General features: G+C 38.6%; 1 protein-coding gene across 6 annotated transcripts in view; it reads right to left on the bottom strand.

Moving 5' to 3' along the window:
- Positions 1-19290, bottom strand: part of MAPRE3 (microtubule associated protein RP/EB family member 3) — an 81140-nt gene that overhangs the window by 19262 nt on the left and 42588 nt on the right. The window contains exons 1-2 of one of the 6 annotated variants that reach the window (XM_072633956.1): positions 15809-15997; positions 4124-4216 (exon numbers count right to left, since the gene is read on the bottom strand). The exons of 2 other annotated variants lie outside the window; for them this stretch is intronic. The gene's annotated coding sequence lies outside the window, so the exon portion shown is untranslated. Of the gene's footprint in view, positions 1-4123; positions 4217-15808; positions 16006-19290 lie in introns of those variants that run through there. 3 more of the 6 variants (XM_072633955.1, XM_072633954.1, XM_072633958.1) reach the window with 3 other exon arrangements.

The following is a 19290-nucleotide window of genomic DNA, read 5'->3' as shown; positions in this document are numbered from 1 at the left end:
AACAAAAACTCCCTCTTGTAATCAACAAAATCACATTGGCCTCTTATGAAAATGTCTCATTCTGTACTTCTCCTCCACAGGTTCTTTTCTGTGTCACGGACCCCTTCTGAGCATCATGCTTTTAAATGTATAAAGTATATGGAATTATAAAGGAAACAATTATATTCAAATAAAGTTACAAAATTATTTTGAAAATCCACCAGGTTCAAAGACCCCAGATTAAGACCCTGCGTTAAAGTTCATCATGTCTCTGTCAAGAGGTGGGAAGCATGTTTTATCATTGGTCCTCTGGAAGTACACTCTGTTAGATGAACTTTGGGTTTTGCCCCCAATTATTTTGGTGCTCACGCACTGCCAGTTCAGCACTGTGGAAAGAAACAGAGGACCCTGGTTTCAAATTCCCCCTCTCATGTTTACTACCAGTGAAACCATGGGAAAGTCACCCCATCTTACGGGGTTCTTGGCTTCCTTACCTGCAAAATGAGGGGTTGCATTGGAGAGCCTCTAAATTTCTTCCTAGCTTCAAGCACATAATCCTATGTGCCACATTTCCCCCAAATAATGACTATCTGGGGGAACTGATGCCAATTCAGTTTGGGTTGCAATGCACCCTATTAGTGGCCAAAGTGGTACACAATTTGGGATGGTTACCATTATACCCTTGGGAAGCCTAAAGAACCAGACATGGCTATCCTTCCATAATCTCCACACCAAAAGACCTTTCTGTGAACAGGAGGACAGGTTAGCAAGCCCTTTCCCTGTCACTTAGAGAATAAGTCCTATGGCCTAGGATTAGTTAGGATTAGTCTCTTTTATACTCCTTATCCTACTCCCACCCCAACTGTACTCCTGCCTCTGGGATCCTGGTTCTTATTAGTGAGCTTGGCCAAAGGTCCATCACACCAGTTCCCAGGCATCTTTAAGTCATGCATGCAGGTGCATACCTTCTGTTATGCCTCACCTCTTCCAACTCTTTCTCCCTTCTATGTATTGTCTTCCCCTTATGGATGTAAGCTCCTTGAGGGCAGGGACTATCTAACTTTACTTTTACTCCCAGAACTTAGCACAGAACCTGACATATAGTAAGGCCTTAATAAATTATTTTCACTTCATATATACCCTATTTTTCATCATTCCTTGCCATAAAAGTCTCATCTTAACAGTGAACTGCACTACTGCAAAATCTTTACCCACCATTATCAATTATAGATAGGCAGGAAGACTCTAAACCATTCAAAATATACTAGACTCAAAAAGGAGACAGGGCTGCCATTAGTACTTAGTGGAGTAGTAGGGTTATAAGCCCAAGAGAAGGACAACATGGATGACCCAGTTATTATGCCACCCAGCATACCACTACTCTGGTGAAGCATTTTAAAGGCGAGGGCTGATGTCCACTGATGTCCATGTCCACAGCCTATGGTCATCTCAACAGCTGGGGGAGCCAGCACACTTGCCATAAAAGACACAGAACAAGAAGACTTATCAAAAGATCACTTTGCTCACACTTTTCTCCATTTTGGTCTTCAGCTGCCTGCTTCTGCCTTGACTCAGTAAATGTGGTCTTCTGGAGGACTCTCACTTTTCCTAGTTGCTGGTTTATATACTCACTTGATGTCTGCTTTTGAAAATGACTCTTTTCCCACAGCTCTGGGCACATCAGACCCTTTTCGCTACCTACCCATTCAGGGGATGTGACAGCAGTTTTTCCAAATTGTTCTATTTTATAAATGATAATATAATAATTGCAGCAAGCACAAAAACACTATAAAGCCTCCTGAGTGAAAGCCATAGTAATATGAGCTATCCATACTGCAAAAAAAAGTAGATGAGAACCACATATTTCCCATATATAACACACTGCGTAGCGGGCAGTCTATCAAATAAGTCTTTTAATGTGTGTGTCTTGAACAAGTATGATAGATGGGTAATAAGCTAGATCCAAAACTGAATGGGCAGATTTATACTTGGGGAATTGTGCAATGATTTTAATGATCCAAAACTGCTGCTGTAAAAACCCCATATATTTAACACCTGTCCTCCCAGTGATGCTGTATGATTGTATATCATGAAATATCAGGATTTCAGAAGAATTAAAATCATAAATAACCCAAAGGGCAATAAAAAGATACATGGTATGTATAGGGAAGCCAATGATAATCTGTGTATATGCACATATGTATACAATGTAATATTGAGGGCATATATAACTGGCATATATTGATAATAAAGGACAACAGAAATACCAAGATATTACAATAATAAGAGAAATGCTTTTAGCATGTTGGGAAGATCTTTTATGGAAAATCTGTGGGAAAACACAGGTAAGAATCTCACAAGATGAGGAAGCACAGAGGTCTGGCAATTGATCTTAACGGAAGGAATATCAAAATAACAATGAAATCCCAGCTTCATCAAAAGAAGGTTATATATAGGTTTGGGAGGTAGGTGACTTGAGGAGCACTACTAAGGCTACCTACCCTTCATTGAGCCACCATAGTACCTGAAATTCCCATTAGTCACTCTAATGGGGAACATGAGCACATTGAGCATCTTTGGAGCAGGTAGAAGAGAGGTGTTAGGTAGATGACTGAAAAGACAATGTACTGCATCAAGACAAACCGTTTAAATAACAGTCTAGTCCTTCCCTACGTAGGGGAGAAAAATTAAAAAAGACTACCTTTCTGACATTTCTCAGGCAAGCATTAAGTTCAGTGTCAGAAAGAAACATTAGATAAAGAAATTTACTTGACTGAACCTCTATTTCTCTCCAGGCAAGTACAGTGTTGTCTTGATGTCAATGAAATGTGTACGGAGCATCTAAACATATGCGAAGCTCTTGGCTTTGTGGGGGATTTAGAAATAAAACGTGAACCTTGCCTTCAAGGAGATAATTGTGTAAGTGAAGGAGATAAGACTAATAAAGAAACCAAAGGGGAACCAATATAAGACAACAATATAAATGAGAGCTACACTATGTAGTATAGACTAAACATGTCATAAAGGGGGGAGACTGATAAAGACTAGAAAAGTCAGAGAAAGCTTCATGGAAGAACTGGAACTTGAGAAGTGACCTTAAATATACAGGAGGAAAAGGGAGAGCACTTTGCATAAAGGGAATGACTTGAACAAAGGTAGAAATAAAAATTTTTATGGGGCAATAGGTGAAGGAAGTACAGGTCCAGGTTATGGAAGGTCTTGTAAACTAGGCAGAGATATTTAGATTTGATGCAGTAAGGAACAGGGAACCATTGTAGGCTTTTGTATGGAAGAGTAAAATGAAGAAAGTAGTATTTAAGGAAGATGAGTTAAGGTGTACCATGCAAGATTCACTGGGATGGGGAAAGCCTGGAGTCTGGCAAGCCAACTATTGTTGGTATACAGGTATGAGGCGATGTGAGTTTGGACTTGGGTGGTGCCAGAGGAAAAGCAAAGCAAGAGACAGATGTTAGTGGAATTTTAGTTAAAAAAATAAAAAGAAGACATGATTTGGTGATGGAATAGAAGATGAAGGAGACAGGCTAGAGGCTAGAGGATTGCCTAGGTTACCAGCAGAATGGTAGTACCACTAACAGTAATAGGAAAATTTGAAGGTAAGCCATTTTAGGGTACAGGAAGGAAGGCTATGAGTTTCATTTCAGACATGGTGAGTTCAAAGTGATGGCTGGACACTCAAATAGAAATGTTTACTATGTAATTGAAGATACAAGTAGGATGACTAGAAAGTAGATGAGAAGTTAAAGATAAAAATCTGGAAGACATCAACATAGAGCTGCCAGTCCCAACAATGAGATGGATGTGCTTTACAAGGGAATGTAGAGGAAGGCAGAAACCAGTAATGAAGACTTGGAAAATGCTCACAGTTTTGAGGATGAAAGAAAAAGAGAAAAGCTATGAGGCAGGTGGGGTAAGAACCAGAATCATGCAATGTCATGGAATCCAAAGTGAGGGAAAGTTTAAGAATGAAGGAAATAACCAACAGTGCCAAATATGACAAAAAAGAATGAGGACACAGAAAGCCACTGGATTGGACAAGAGAGTCACTGATGACAGGAAGACATTTTAGTAGTGTGTGGAGAACGACACTAGAGTGCAGGGAGTAAAGGAAGTAGAGACTACTTGCCCATGACCATGGTGACACGCCAGACCAGGAGTTTACAGTGAAGGCCATTGTCCTCTGCTGCACTTTTGTTGTCTGACTAGTTTGTGTCTCTGCCTGCAGTATGAAGGACCAACATGCTGCTTTGAGTAAACAGTGAAAACAGAGATGTTACATTCTCCCCCCAGGCCCCTTTTCATCCCTGCTTATGTTCTTTCTCTAAAATCTGATTTGCTAGAAGCTAGAACAGCTGTCTGCTCTATATAAAAATCACTTTTTCCAGATTCATTACACACACACACACACCCCCCTGTGAAAACTCAAACCCACAGTGAGAAAAAATTAAGATGACAGAGAAATTTCCACAAATAAAATCAAATCCCAGTTAACTAGAATAGTTAGAAAATGAAACAGTTTAATTTTCTAAATAACTGAAGTTTAATCATAAATCTCTCGTTGAAAATCTGGTTTCTCTGAAATATACAAGTCTACTTTTATGCCTCAGTAACATAATGGCTCTTGAAGCAATTCTGAAAATCAGTTCTTAATGTGAAGTCTTCTTACCCATTACCATAGATATAGGAGATATAAGAAGATGAGTTGAAAGCTAGTATAAGTTATTTTAAAAATCCACAAAATTTCAAATTTTTCCCCCCAATTTCTTCTAAATTTGGAGCTCAGTTAAAGTAATGTTTATCTGAGAATTTTGGTTAGTTGCTTTCAGTTAAAGTTTTACATTGAGATGAAGGAACAAATAAGAAACATAAAAGAGAGCTAAGATAATTGTAAGATAAAAGTGAAAAGTTATACTGTACCTGTGAATAACTCCAAATGTACCAGGAAATAGAAAGGAATAAAAAGTACCAATCATGGTATTGAAGGACAAAATGAGGCACAGCTTAACTGGAAACAGAAAAGGCTAAAAAAACAAGGTAGCTAGGTGTCACAATGGATAGTGTCCAGCTTGGAGTCAGGAAGACGAGTTCAAGTCTGTCCTCAGACACTCACTAGCTGTGTGACCTTGGGCAAGTCACTTAACCCTGTCTGCCTCAGTGTCCTCATCTGTAAAATGAACTGGAGAAGGAAATGGAAAACCACTCTAGTATCTTTACTAGGAAAACTGCAAATGGGGTCACAAAGAATTGGACACAACTGGAAATGACTGAACAATAACAATAAAGAAATAGGGGAAAATTTGGAGCTTTTTCTTAAGATGCTATTGAAAGGAAGGGCAGAGCCAAGATGGTGGAATAGAAAGATGCATATACTCCAGTGCTTCCCCCACAGCCCACAAAATACCTCTAAAAAATGACTCTCAACAAATTCTAGAGCAGCAGGAACCACAGAACAACAGAGTGAAAGAGGTATCCAGCTAAAGGTACCCTAGAAGGCTGACAGGAAAGGTCTATCCCACGGGAAGCTCAGCAGAGCAGAACCCACCCCTGGGGGAGCAGCACAGAGAGGAATAGGACCTGAACAGGCCTCTAGGGCAGAATCCCCAGCAGGGAGGCTCCCAGATCCCTCAACCACAAGTGACAAAGAAAACTTCAAAGGTCAGTGTGGGAGGGTGTTCCCAGCTGGGCAAGAGGGGAGCAGGGTCCTCCCAGCACTGGCCCCAGGTGGCAGCAGAGGTGGTGGCAACAGCAGCAGCGGGCAGCTATAGTGGCCATGGAAGCAGCCTGGGTCCATGGTTGGAGCGGCTTAGCTTAAAGCCTCTGGGGGAACTGAGCAGAGGATCTGAACTTCAGCCCTCAGTGGTAGCCCTGTCCCCATCCCAGGCCCCTGGAGGAATTGAGCAGCTGATCTGAATCTCAGCCCTGAGCACGATCTCAGGAGGAGCACTATGCCCCTCTTCTTGACAAAGGATTCAGAAGTCAAGTAACTGGCTGGGAAAATGCCCAAAAACGGGAAAAAAAATAAGACCATAGAAGGTCACTTTCTTGGTGAACAGGAATCTCCTTTCATCCTTTCAGATGAGGAAGAAAAACGTATACTGTCAGAGGAAGTCAAGGCTTCTGCCTCCAGTACCTCCAAAATGAATATGAAATGGGCTCAGGCCATAGAAGAGCTTGAAAAGAGAGTCAGCAGCTTACTAAAGGAGAACCAAAAAAAAATGCTGAGGAAAATAACACCTTTAAACACAGGCTAAACCAATGGGAAAAAGAGGTCCAAAAGGCCAATGAAGAAAAGAAGGCTTTAAAAAGCAGAATTAGCCAAATGGAAAAGGAAGTTCAAAAGCTCACTGAACAAAATAGTTCTTTAAAAATGAGAGTGGAGTTCAGGGAAGCTAATGACTATACAATAAACCAAGAAGTTACAAAGCAAAACCAAAAGATTGAAAAAATAGAAGATAGTGTGAAACATCTCATTGGAAAAACAACTGATCTGGAAAACAGATCCAGGAGAGACAATTTAAAAATTATAAGACTACCTGAAAGCCATGATCAAAAAAGAGCCTCGACATTATCTTTCATGAAATTATCAAGGAAAACTGCCCTGATATTCTAGAACCAGAGAATAAATAGATATTGAAAGAAACCACTGATTACCTCCTGAAGGAGACCTGAAAAGAGAAACTCCTAGGAATATTGTAGCCAAATTTCAGAGTTCCCAGGTCAAGGAGAAAATATTGCAAGCAGCTAGAAAGAAACAATTTGAGTATTGTGGAAATACAAAGGATCTGGCAGCTTCTACACTGAGGAGTTGAAGGGCTTAAAAAAGGATATTCCAGAAGTCAAAGGAACTGGGATTAAAACCAAGAATCACCTAACCAGCAAAACTGAGTATAATACTTCAAGGGAAAAAATGGTCATTCAATGATATAGAGGATTTTCAAGCATTCATGATGAAAAGACTAGAATTGAGTAGAAAATCTGACTTTCAAACACAAGAATCAAGAGAAGTATGAAAAAGTAAACAGGAAAGAGAAATCATAAAGAATTTTCTAAAGCTGAACTGTTTACATTCCTACGTGGAAAGATAATATTTGTAACTCTTGAGACTTCTCTCGGTGTTTGGGTAGGTGGAAGGATCACGATCACACACACACACACACACACACACACACACACATAAACAGAGTACAGACTGATTTGAATCAGAAGAGATGATATCCATAAAAAAATAAAATTAAATTAAGGGGTGAGAGAGAAAATATTGGGAGGAGAAAGGGAGAAATGGAATGGGGCAGACTATCACTTATAAGAAAGATAAGAAAAATCTTTTTCAATGAAGGAAGAAAGGGAGGAGGTGAGAGGGGAAAACTGAAGTTTAATCTCTTCACAAATGGCTTAAGGAAAGAATAACATGCTCACTAAATTTGGTATGAAAATCTATCTAACACTACAGGAAAGTAGGGGAGAAGGGGACAAGTGAGGTGAGGGGGATGATAGAAGGGAGGGCAAATGGGAGAAGGGAGTAACTAGAAGTAAACACTTTTGGGAAGGGACAAGGTCAAAGGAGAGAATAGAAAAAAAGGGGGGAACAGGGTAGGATAGAGGGCAATATAGTTAGTTTTACACAACATGATTATTATGGAGGTCTTTTGCAAAGTGACACATATACAGCCTGTATTGAATTGCTTGCCTTCTCAGTGGGGATGGGTGGGGAGGGAGGGAGGGAGAGAAGTTGGAATTCAAAGTATTAGAAATGAATGTTGATAATTGTTATTGCATATAACTGGGAAATAATAAATACAGGTAATGGGGTATAGAAATTTATCTTGCCCTACAAGAAAATTGAGAAGATGGGGATAAGGGAAAGGTGGAGTGTGATAGAGGGGAGGGCACGTTGAGGGAAGGGGTAATCAGAAGGAAAGGTGTTATGGGGTGGGGGGGAGAGATAGGGAGAAAAATTGGAATTCAAAGTTTTGTGGAAATGAATGTCAAAATCTAAAAACTATTAAAAAAAGATTACATGAATAAAAATGCATATTGCCTTGAAAAAAAAAAGATGCTATTGAAAGAAGTAGAATTGAGAGACCTGAAAGGTAGAAAGCTCAACAACTCTAAGAAAAGAGGTACTCTCCAAGGACAGGTGGGATTCACCAGTGAATTAAAATATACTGATTGATTAAACAAGTCCTTCACAGAGGTTTCTACATGGAATATTGAGAAGATATTTTCTTCATATCAAAGTCTATCTGACAAGAGTCACAGATTTTCTTTAGATAGATGAAAGATGAACAAGAGTTGAAGAACTTTACTACTGTTGAATTCAGACTGTAAAATGATTGTGGTAATTTTACTGAAGTAGTATTAGCTGATAGATTAATGTATCAAGCTTTAAAGTAAGCAATAAAAGAAAGATAATGTTTAAGATACCTTAAGATAATGTTTCTCAGACTTTAGGTGACAATTCATAGGGAATCACTTCCTAAGGAAACTGATCACTGAGATTCCAGACCTAAAGACATAAGAAATCAGACCCTTTCTCTTGTGGGAATCTCAAAGCAAAACACCCTCATGAGATCCAGCCCCAATTAGCCAAATTAACCTCCCCCATCAGTAGTATATTCTTCATCAAACAGACAGAAATGAGCTGAAATAATGGACAGCTCTTGGGTTGAGGTTAATTCTAAAGCTAAATACTGACTCATGATGGAGAAATGAACTGTAGTATGTAGTATCATTTTGTGTCTCTGGGTGGAAACCTACTCTCTGTGTTCATGAGAATAAATTCCTTTATGGTGACTCCCACCTGGTGAGATCTGGTTTTCATAGGAGGCACGGTAAATGACAGGGACCAGCTGGAAATAAATTTCTTATTTACCAAACTTTTATCCTCCTAGGCTAGGTACTGAACAGTGTTTTCAATACTTACACATATTAAAGTCTGCAAAGAGATGGGAGAGGGACTTAAATTTATTTGATGCTAATTCCTGACCTCATCATCTCAGGTAGCTAAAAGTAAAAAAAGCTAATTTATAATCTAAAATTTATGATCATGTCAAAAGGTGTATTCAGGAGCCTTCTAACCATGCAGAACAAGATATTAAACAGGAACCTCAAATTCTTCTGACTTCCCATGCAAAATGTAAGCATTTTCTGGCTTAGGCAGGGGACCTCTGGTCATGTTAATTCCTTTGCAAAAAAACACAGCAAAACTTCAGTAGCTCCCCGTTGACTACTGACTAAAATTCATATGCTTCTGCCTGGTATTTGAGATACCAGGCTGATCTTATGCTACTTCCCCTCCCTCCACTATACTCTAGCCGAAATGGACAAAAGGGTCTCCCAAACATTCCTTGTGCTTTCCTTTTTCTGCTTCTGCTTAAGCTGCTCCCTGTGACTAGACTTTCTTCTTCTTCTGTTAAATTTCTATGAACTACAATTCAAACACAAACTTCTTCATGAAGTTTTTTTCTGATCCTCTGTTGGTAGTGATATTTTCCCCCAAAGACCTTTGGTTTTACACCAGTCTAATGTGCATCTTGTATGTCACAGCTATACATGAATGAAATTTGTTTCATCCTGTTACTTAGACTTTGAGTTCCATGACAGCAGAGAGAGTATTTTATCTAAACTTTGTATCTTCCCCATCACCCAGAACAGTGTTTTGCACATATAAGTGTTTAATAAATATCTGTTGAATGTGAATTGAATTTTAACTTAATAGAATCAGGAAATTGCCTCTTTCTGGGCCACAGATGGTATTCTAGGGCTCTTTGGCTTAGGGAAGTAGTTGTGTTCTAATGGTGAAATAGGTGAAAGGGAACATGGAAGTCTTTGTAATCTTGATACTGTTCAGAGCAGCCTGAAGTGAATGATAGGCAGATCTATCTACCTGACCCTCAAGAAGAAAGGAAAGGATGGGCACTGGAGGAGATGAACCACGATAAATAGCTCTTTCTCAGATTTGTTCTTACAATGCCCTGAAATTCTACCTTGTCTGCTCTTCTAGTTGCAACCTGTATAACATCCCCAGAGGAATGCAGACGGAAGGCTACCCAAATCCCTGGGCTTTGGGTATATACAAAACAGAAAATCCTCAAGCACTGAACTGAGGCAACCTTCTCAAGGGAAAGTTCTTAAAAAAGAAAAAAAAAGGAGTTGGAAAGAGTGGCCTGGAAAGGGTGGCCAAAATGAAATAGCAGATATTAGAGGTAAAAGATCAGAATTTGGGGCACCTCAGGATAGGAACACAGAAAGAAATAATGCATGACAGGCAGAACTGTCAAACAGAGAATAGCCCAACCTTGACCAGTTAGGTTCCAAACAATTTTGTTCTTATTTGATTCTGCCAGAGTTTTATGTTGCCATGACTTGACCTTATTTAAAAAAAAAAAAGGTTGACATTAGTCTCCCTCACTCCTGGTAACTAACACTGCCAGTTAAAATGACTCTTTGGAAACTGACTGAGGATATTATTAAATTTATTGCTTCCCCTAAAAAATAATGAGTTTTGACTCATTTCATTCTGGATGTAATTATTATTGAGACTCTATTAAAGTCTGTATCTTCTGTTTATTTTTTAAAATTCTGTCATGGTCTATTAAGAATGTTGACTAATTCTGCAAATTATTTCTTTCTGCCTTAGCACATATCTAAGTTTGCAAAGGTACCGCGTGACGCTAGCAAATGTTAACTCTTTTAGTATTTCCACTTAGAGTTGCTATAAGGCTTTAAATCTAATTTTTATAAAGTCTCTATAGTACTATATTTTTCTTGTTTTTGTCAGAAGTATCTAACCCTGAAAAAGAACTATTAAAATCTCCTTCAACTATTGTGTTACTGTCATATGCTTTTGCAACTGAATTAGCTTTTCCTTAAGAACTTAGACACTATGCCATTTGCTATGTGTACACTACATATATGTATTTATATGCATATATATGCAAATATGTGATATATACATATATATTGTTGCACCATAGTTGGTGCTTTTAATCATAACTTAGCTTGCTTGTTTAACTCTGCCACTGTCATTTTTAACTGTCATTAACTCTGCCGTTTTTAACTGCCTTATCTGAAATCATGATTGAAATTTCTGCTTTTCAGAATGCTCTAAAGCATTTTGTCCTTGCCTCTCATTTTCACCCTCTGTCTTCATGCCTTAAATGTGCTTCTTGTATGCATCAGATTGCTAGTTTCATTTGCATATCTAGTTTGCCATTCATTGCCACTTTATTGGGGCATTTAGTCCTTTCATATTTAGGGTTATAACTGTTAAATTTATATTTTCTGCTAACCTTATTGTATTTTTTCTTCTCTTTTATGTTAGCACTAAGTCTGATTTGTTTTGCTTATACCAATTTGATCATACTTTCCATTTTCACACCCTAGCCCAAATTCCTTAGGTTTACTTTATTTTTATACTCTCTCTCTCTCCCTGCCTATAAGATCAGTACAGAATTCTACCTGCCTAACACCACAATCCTCTCTTCACTCTTAGGCTGAGAAACATTCATTTATGGTACTGTTTGCTACCTAAGTATATGAAATCTACAGGCTACTATACATTTTCCAGACAATAAAACTATCTTATAACATGTATATTAATCAGTCAAGATTAAGTCTTCAGAATATTTTTTGCACAATCAACAAGACTGACCTCATTATTCTCATGTTACTACAGGACAAAGAAATAGAAGAACTGGGTAAGTCCTCTAAACTCAGAGTTACTCAGAAGTTAATTCATCATGGAAACTGAAGTGTGTGTTGAATTCATTAAGAAGCAGGAACACAATAAAAAAACAGATCGTTCCTCAACAGAACCTCAAACACTACAGCAGGTTAGGTGAAACTTCTTATGAACTTATTTTACTCTATTTCTATTCTCCTTACTCAGACAAGGTGAGTACTGTAAAACTAAGTAAAATATACAGATGATCTTATACTAAAGAGGAGGAGGTTAGAGAGAATAATCACTGGAAGGTCAACATTCTCCACTGGGCTAGGGAAAAGGGAAGAAAAGGTGGCACTCGTGTTTACAAATTTCAGATTGAAAATTTCAGTTAGAAACTGTCCCCCTCCCCCACACATAAGCTATCTTGGATCATACATACTAGGATGTTAAATATCACTAGTGTATAGGAATCCAGAACATTTAATTTCAGTCTGATCTAGGAAAGACTCAGAACCTCTAGGCATCTGATACACTTTCTCCAAAAACTGGAGATTATCAGCCTGATGATATATGACATGTGGAAGAATATCTAGCAACTTCAGCTCCTGAAGCAGGAGACCTTACCCCATGTGTCAAGATTCTTGATATCAGAACCCCTCCTCCAGATTTTGTGGAAAGGGGAAGGAACAGAGTAGTGAGGCTACTGAAGAGTAAAGATCTCATAAAAAGGTGGAGGTATCATCTGCTAAAAGGGATTTATCTATCTGGAGGTCAATGCAACAGAACCTAGAGGGTACCAAGACAACAGCTTTGAATCTGACTAGAAGGCAATTTTGTGTCAGCTTGGTGCAGAGGAACATTCTTGAATTGACTACTTAGGATACTAAGTGGCTGTCTGGTTTCTTAGATAAATAGAACTATTGTTATAATGTTCAACTAATGGAAGTCATAAAACAGGTTCCCTTAGTTGAACTTGTTAGAAAAAGCCACACCTGGATAGTTGAATTGGAGGCAGTGAAATCATGGGATCCAGAACACTTATGGGGGTATACAAATAGAAGACAGAATGTCTTCACTGGATCACAAAGAGCTGGAAGGAAATTTAGGAGAAACTATGGTCTCATTCCCTCTTTTACAGAAAAGTAAACTGAAACTCAGACAAGATGGAGCTTTCCCAATGTCATTTTAACTATTCAAATTCAGGTCATTTGATTGCACATAAAGCATTCTTTCCACTATACCATGGTACATTCCCAAACTTTTTAACTTATGTTAGACATTTTAAAATTTCCTTTTGAAAAATGTTGCTCATATTTTCTAAAAAATAGGTAGATTTAGATCATCATCTTATATGTCCCCACAAAAGTGCCAGCATTTACAGATTGTGTTTCAAGGCACAGGGCTAGAGAGATCAAGTGTTATTATCAATAAATGATTATTAATTAGTACTAGAGTAAATACTTTTATTTCTCCTGATGACCCATGAAAAATATCAATTGAGAAATCACAAAGATATAAAGCAACTTAGTTCACATTTGTTTTTAAAGGAGAAATGTAATATTCTGTTATCTGATTTTAAAATTAAAAGCAAGGATTTAAATTTAATTGAACTAAAAATAGGGTAAAATAAAGTCACTTAAAAATAAAAAATTTCAGTTCTATATTACTGTAATTAAAAAGCTTAAGACACACAGATTCTCAGCAACATTTATTTTAAATACATCTCGAAGAACACTGCTGGACATCTTATGGCCCTTAGGACACCACTATTAAAAGCATTTAAGTATTAATGGTCCTATTACTTCATGGTACTTGTCCCAAAGGTCAAGTAGATTTGAGATAAAAGCTCTTACTGATGTTGTGGTCTTAGAAGCACAGAAATAGTAACCCTGATACCATGAAGCATCAATGTAATAACTGGTCAAGATAGTTCAATAATAATTCCAAATATTTTTCAAAAGGAAATAGCAAACAAATAATTGGAATCATTCTTTCTAGTTAGCTAAAAGAATGTATAGAATTTAAGTAAAGAACAATTCATTATAGACACAGAAGCTCTGAAATTGAAATCTTGTGTGATTTATTTGATTCCTTATCAATAGTGAGTAGAATCTGGCAAGGCAAGAACCAGTAGAAACTTTGACCAAATAGTACTACAGACCACCTTATTTCCCTACTATTGGAAACATGTCACACACTCATTGAAACCCTCTTCTAGTTTCTCAAAGCCTTCTATGCAATGTGTCTTTCCCCTCTCACCAATCAAGTGACTATATCTTGGGTTTTCCTCTCTCACCACTTTGAAGGACAAAGTCAAGACTGAGTAAAATTCTGACTTCATCACTTCTAAACTCATCAAGTTTCACACTGAGTCTCTATAGTGGTTCCAAAAAGAACTGAACATTACCACAAAGGTGGTAAATATTAATGTGCACCAGATATCACAAATACAAAATAAGATATGACACCAGGTAAATAAACTCACAGGTTATAGCATTGACAGACTCATAAGAAAAGATAAGTATCAATCAAAGATGAAAAATAAAATGAGGCAACAGTAGGATGAAGTGACTCCAGAGGTGATTTAGCCCAACCTGTCATTTTATAAATGAGGAAATTGAGCTCCAGATAGATTTTTTTTTTAAGTGGTAGAGAAAACAGGAGGGAGGGAAGTCTGGAGCTTGGTCTTGTTGAATCTGAGGAATGAGAGTCAATTCATTTAGTAGATATTCATTAATCCCCTGATATATACAAGGTATAGTGTTAAGTGCTGTAGGTTATAAAGTGAATAATAAATGAAAGAGTAAGGCACTGTCTTAAGTAAGGACTTAAAACCTAGAGGTAGGAGGGGGGAACCTGTGGACTCAAGGTCACATGTGGTCCTCCAGGTCCTCAAGTACAGCCCTTTGACTGAATCCAAACTGCACAGAACAAATTCCCCCAATGAAAGAATTTGTTCTGTAAAACTTGGACTGAGTCGAAAGGCCATACCCAAGGACCTAGAAGGCCACATGTGGCTTTAAGGCCACAGCAGGTTCCCCATCCTTGAAGGATTGTCTTTATTTTAGAGATCTCTGGAATGCATTGTGACATTTTTGAGGAAGGTAGCAAACACCAAAAGAACGAGTGTTTAAAATGAATTCAAAAAAAGAAGGAAAAAAATTTCCAGTTAGCTAAGTGGGGGAGAAGGAAGGAATAGGAAGAATAGAAAGAGGCAACATAATGTAGTAAAAAGGCTCAAATCCCAGCCACCCCACACCCAGCCTCCCCTAGGGTGATGGTTCATCTTCATCTGTAAAATAAGGGGGCTGGGTAAATGATTTTGGAGCTTTTCTTCCAATCTAGAGCTGGAAAGGACCACAGAGGCCACCCAGCACAATCTCATTGTACTGATGAAAAGACGGATAGGTTTGTTAAGCAAAGTCCTAGGCCTACGGCTCTTCTTCGGTGGAACCACACTGCCCCCTGGTGGGCCTGAGGATCTAAAGGTGAGGAAAAGAGGCAAGTTGGGAGACTAAGGGCTTTAGGCATCTGTGCTCTCTGAACAGCGTGTCCTCTCCATAGCTTCACCTGACAGAGTCCCACACCTATTCTTCTCTGATTCTCCCAATCTGATGATATAATCTCTGAACCTTCACTCTTAAACCATCTGCCTTGAATTGATACTTCTAGGTTTTAAGGTCTAGAAGACAGGGACCATGTTTTTCATTTATTTTTCACTTTATAAACCACAGCACTGAGCATGGTGCTTAATGAATCTGTAGGGCGAATTAACTCTCATTCCTCAAATTCAACAAAACAAGCCCAAACTCTTCTCCCCTCTACTTTCTGTACCATTAAAAAAAAAACTTTCAGGAGCTCAGTTTCCTCATTTGTAAAATGAACCAAGTTGGGTCAGATGACCTCAGGGTCACTTTTAGCTCAAAAACTATAATTCTAGGTGCCTATATTTGGGTATAGGCACTAAATCTGATTGATTATTCTCCTGAAATACCTCTCATTTCCATTCCTTTATGGTTTAAATGTCTATTAGAAACACAGAAAAGCTTACTAAGAATACAGCTGTTAAATTCTGGAAGAACTCTAAAGGGAAATATGGAATCTCTTTTCCTAGAGATCTTTAAATTCAAAGGCCATTCTTACCTTAGGGATAGCAGGGTCCATTCCCACCAGTGTACTGCTGGAGGTGTTGCTGGTTTCCTCCTCTGTTCCCCAGCTAGGGTTCTACTAGGTGTGAGCTGGTGGAGAACTGAAATGCCACTAGCTAAAGATCATGAGAGTTGCCACTGAGGTCAGGAAACAGTTACCTATCTTGGAAGGTTTATGTTTAAACTGCTTGTAACTAGGAGGCTAGAATAAATATCTGAGGTCACTTTTCTTTCTGTGATTTCATAATTCAATTGAGCATACAACTATTAAGCACCTATGCTAGCGATACCAAGTTGAAAAATGACATGATTTCTTATCCTCAAGGACAGAAATTATTAATAAGGGAATATTGATAGTGGTGATGAAGAGGCACATAAATGTATGCTAAAAGGTATAATGTGACAAGTGCAAAGAAGAGGTCTAGAAAGAGGACTACAATAAATCTGAGGCAGAAGAATGACTTTCATCTGGTGGTAGGAGGCAGCAATCAGGTTAAGTTTCATGGAGGACACAAACTTGAGCTGAACCTTGAAGGAAGATAACTGGCAGAGATGCAAAGTCAGTACATTCTAGTCATAGATGCTAGAATACACAAATGTATAGAAGTAGGAGAAAACAAGATGAGGCAAGGGAACATTTTAGTGGTCCAGTCTGTTAGTATTGTAAGACAAATTGGACACTTGGGGGAGTAGGAGCTTTGTGGAAGAGGGTTGCTGGTAGCACTTTACGCTGTACATAGAAGATATCTTTTGGATGCTTTTATTGCACTAAGATATTTTGGGGCAGTCAGATAATGGGAGGTAGGCTGACAGATCTTTGACCAAATTGGTAGTAAAAGTGAGTGGACTGAGTGAAGGGGAGAGAGATTAGTTAAGGTCAGGAATAGCAATGCAACTGTAGCTTCTTTAGTGCTTGGCATGGGGTCTTCCTCCTTTTGAGTTATTAATGTGGTGAGACTGAAGAACAGGAACAAAGAAGGTACAATACATGAGCATCTCATATAGATGATATAAAAACATAAGCTATCAATAAAAACATTTTAAAAAGCAATAATTTAGAAAGCATTTCTAAGAATCTTGAGCTCTGCGCAAAAAGAAAACCAAACAATAACAACAAAACAGAAAGAACAGCAATAAAACCAAACCTGAAGTCCTTAAGGACACGAGTGGTATTTCCATCACCACCAAAGTAAAAACTTCAGAAAAAATAGATCTAACAAGTGACCAGTTGTATGGAAATAAGATTTAGATTTCTGAATCATAGTTTAAAATATAGGCATAAAAACTCTTGACTAATGCATATAATATAACCAACAAGGGCTGGCAAAATGCTTTGGTTAGGTGGCTTGCTAACCTATTCCAAAAGGCTTGAAGCTAAAAAGAAAATACTGTTTATACACATCCACGAAGCCCAAATGACAAGAGAGTATTATAATAGCAGGAAGAAACATAGAAGTAGAGACAGTCAGAAATTCACAAGACAAAAATCTAAGAAAGGAACCAGAAATAAAAACCCATGACCTCAATAAATGCCTAATTGCACCAAGTAAGCATAACAACCTGGGCGAACTAGAGATCCTAGTATAGGAAGGCAAATCAGATTATACATTTCACTCACATTGTGGAATAGGAACTACAACTGAAATATGGCACTGAAAGTGAATAACTTAGCCCAAAGAAATGGAATAGATAAAAAGGGTAGCATTAAGAAGCTATACTCATGTGAGGAAATCCAGGAACCAGAGGGATCCTGAAATCATAGATTTAGAGTTGGAAGGGAATTTAGAAGTCATCTAGTCCAACCCCCTCATTTTACAGATGAGGAACTGAAGCCTAGAGAAGTTATATAACCCAGTTTCACAGGTAACAAAATAGTAGAGCCAAAGGAGGGGGAGAAAAAGAAGCAATAAGAAATAGGGGCATGGTGGCCAGAGAAATGGGTTTTGGTTTTATAAGTCATAGGGATGGTGAGTGGAACAATACGGCAATCAATGGATGGGCTCTTTCCAGAAGCAATAGTAGCTACTATCTATTTAGCACTTTAAGGTTTGTGAAGCACTTTACAAATCTTATCTTATTTTATTCTCACAACCACCTTGGGAGGTAAGGACTATTATTTCCCCTCCTCCCCCATTTCACAGACAAAGAAAATGAAGCAGACAGAGAGGTTGAGTGACTTTTCCAGGGTCAAACAGCCAGTAAACTTCTGAGACTGGATTTGACTCAGGTCTTTGTGACTTGATTTGATTACAATACAGTGGGGAAGAAAGTGAGGTGAGGGATGGGACTGGCATTGACAGGTTGGAAAATGGCTCAAGTGAACCAAGTGTGGTTAGGTCATGGTAGGGAATATCTGCATGAGGACCAATGGAAGAAGGAGAACCAATATCTTGATAGATGTATACTAGCTATCACACACTCAGAAAGGAGAAACAGATATTATTAGCTCAAGAAATTGATCCCAAATCTATCATGGAGCAACAAAAGCATTCTGAGGCAGCATGTGCCAGGCAAGTCAAACGCCATTACTACCTCCTCTCAGACTTGAGTGAAAACAACCTAGGACGCTAAACCTGAGTTCTTGCAATAACAGGGCCCCTCACCAACCCTGCTCCTGGCTCAGGTCTTTTAGCCATCCATGAGGGGAATAATCACTGTGAAAAAAGGGCCCACCACCAACACTAACTAATGACCAATTGCCATCAAAGGCAAAAGTACAAAAAAACCTCAGGAGTAACAACAGCAGTCCCAGACAACTGGTCCTGCTACCAGCCTAATTCTGAAAGGCATTTGGAGGTGAGAGACGGGAGGTGAGCAGAGAATTTGGGGCGGGATAGATAGATCTGAGAAACATCAGTATAAAGATTGCAATTAAATCCATGGAAGCTGATGAGATCACCAAATGTAATATAGCATATAGAGGGAGAAGGAAGCCCAGGACAGAGCCCTGTGGGACACCTACTGTTAGAGGGAGTGATCTGGATAAAGATCTAGTAAAGCAGACTGAGGAACTGTCTGATAGGTAGGAGGAGAACCAGCAGAGTGGTGTTTTGAAAACCTAGAGAGAAGAAAGTATTTAGAAGAAGAGTGCAATCAACTGTGTCACAGACTGCAGAAAAGTCAAGGACTATGAGGATTGAGAAAAGACCATTGGATCTGGCAATTAAAAGATCACTGGTAATTTTGAACAGAGCAGTTTTGGTGGAATGATAAGGTTAGAAGCTGGTTAGCAGCTAGAAGGATTTAAAAGGGAGCCAAGGGGAAGAAAGTAGATGCTCCTATTGTAGATAGCCTTTTCAAGGAGGTTAGCTACAAAGCACTATCATGTGGATGGAAAGATCAAGTGAGGGTTTTTTCAGGATGGACAAGACATAGGTATATTTGTAGGCAGCAGGGAAGCAGTGAATAAACAGAGAGGGATTGAAAATAAGTGGTAAGAGTGGGGATGACAGAGAAGGCAGTCTGTTGGAGGAGATG

Source organism: Notamacropus eugenii, chromosome 1 (assembly GCF_028372415.1).
Source record: "Notamacropus eugenii isolate mMacEug1 chromosome 1, mMacEug1.pri_v2, whole genome shotgun sequence".
NCBI lineage: Eukaryota > Metazoa > Chordata > Mammalia > Diprotodontia > Macropodidae > Notamacropus > Notamacropus eugenii.
This window is presented reverse-complemented; position numbering and strand designations above follow the sequence as displayed.